Genomic DNA, 825 nt, shown 5'->3' on the forward strand with positions numbered 1-825 from the left:
CCGACTCCGAGAAGACCCGACGGGGGCCGCCACTGGCCTGACACCGTCTGCGGGAGCCTCGATCAGAAGGGACTTGGGCCCCCCACGGTCGATGCCGAGGATGCGGTGTTCCGTACGCCACATTTCGGCGCTGGGCTCGTCCCTCTTCACTCGCCGATACTGGGGGAATCCTGGTTAGATTCTTTTCCTCCGCTTAGTAATATGCTTAAATTCAGTGGGTCGTCTCGTCGGATTCAGAGGCCTGGTCACCCCCCGGGGGGGAGGGCCAGAGTGGCACCGGTTTGTGCCTCTAGTTTCGGAGGGCCGCAAAAGGAAGCGATCGGGGGAACGGCGTGCGTCGGCCAGGGGCTGCTCCGCGGGCTTCCGAGCCTCGCGTCTCTGACGACGGTCGCTCGGAGCGCTCGTTCGCCGCCCAGGACCAGGGCTCGCCCAGACCCAGGTCCAGGGGCCTCTGGCGAGTACGGGGGTGGCCCCCCCTCGCCGCTCACCGTTTGCCCAAACACGGGGGGGCTCACGCGGCGAGCCCGCGGTGCCGGGGGCCGCCAGCCCGTCTCCTCCGGGTTTCGCCCCCGTCTCCTCCAGGTTTCTCCTCCAGGTCTGCTTTTAGGGGGACGAAGGGGAGCGGAGTCCCCTGCGATGCTGCCCCCAACAGCTCCCGACATCACCCCGGGGCGGGGCAGGACGGGCGATCTATGGGAAAAACGACCCTCAGACAGGTTCGTTCGAAGTGTCGATGATCAGTGTGCCCCTGCAAGTCACATTAATTCTCTCAGCTAGCTGTGTTCTTCATCGACGCACGAGCCAAGTGATCCACCGCCGAGAGTA

The 825-nt window shown here is 65.5% G+C and overlaps 1 pseudogene; it reads right to left on the reverse strand.

The window, feature by feature from the left end:
• Nucleotides 1–702: 702 nt before the first annotated feature.
• Nucleotides 703–825, reverse strand: LOC121304797 (annotated as a pseudogene).

The sequence above is a fragment of the Polyodon spathula genome, chromosome 39 (genome assembly GCF_017654505.1).
Source record: "Polyodon spathula isolate WHYD16114869_AA chromosome 39, ASM1765450v1, whole genome shotgun sequence".
Taxonomy (NCBI): Eukaryota; Metazoa; Chordata; class Actinopteri; order Acipenseriformes; family Polyodontidae; genus Polyodon; species Polyodon spathula.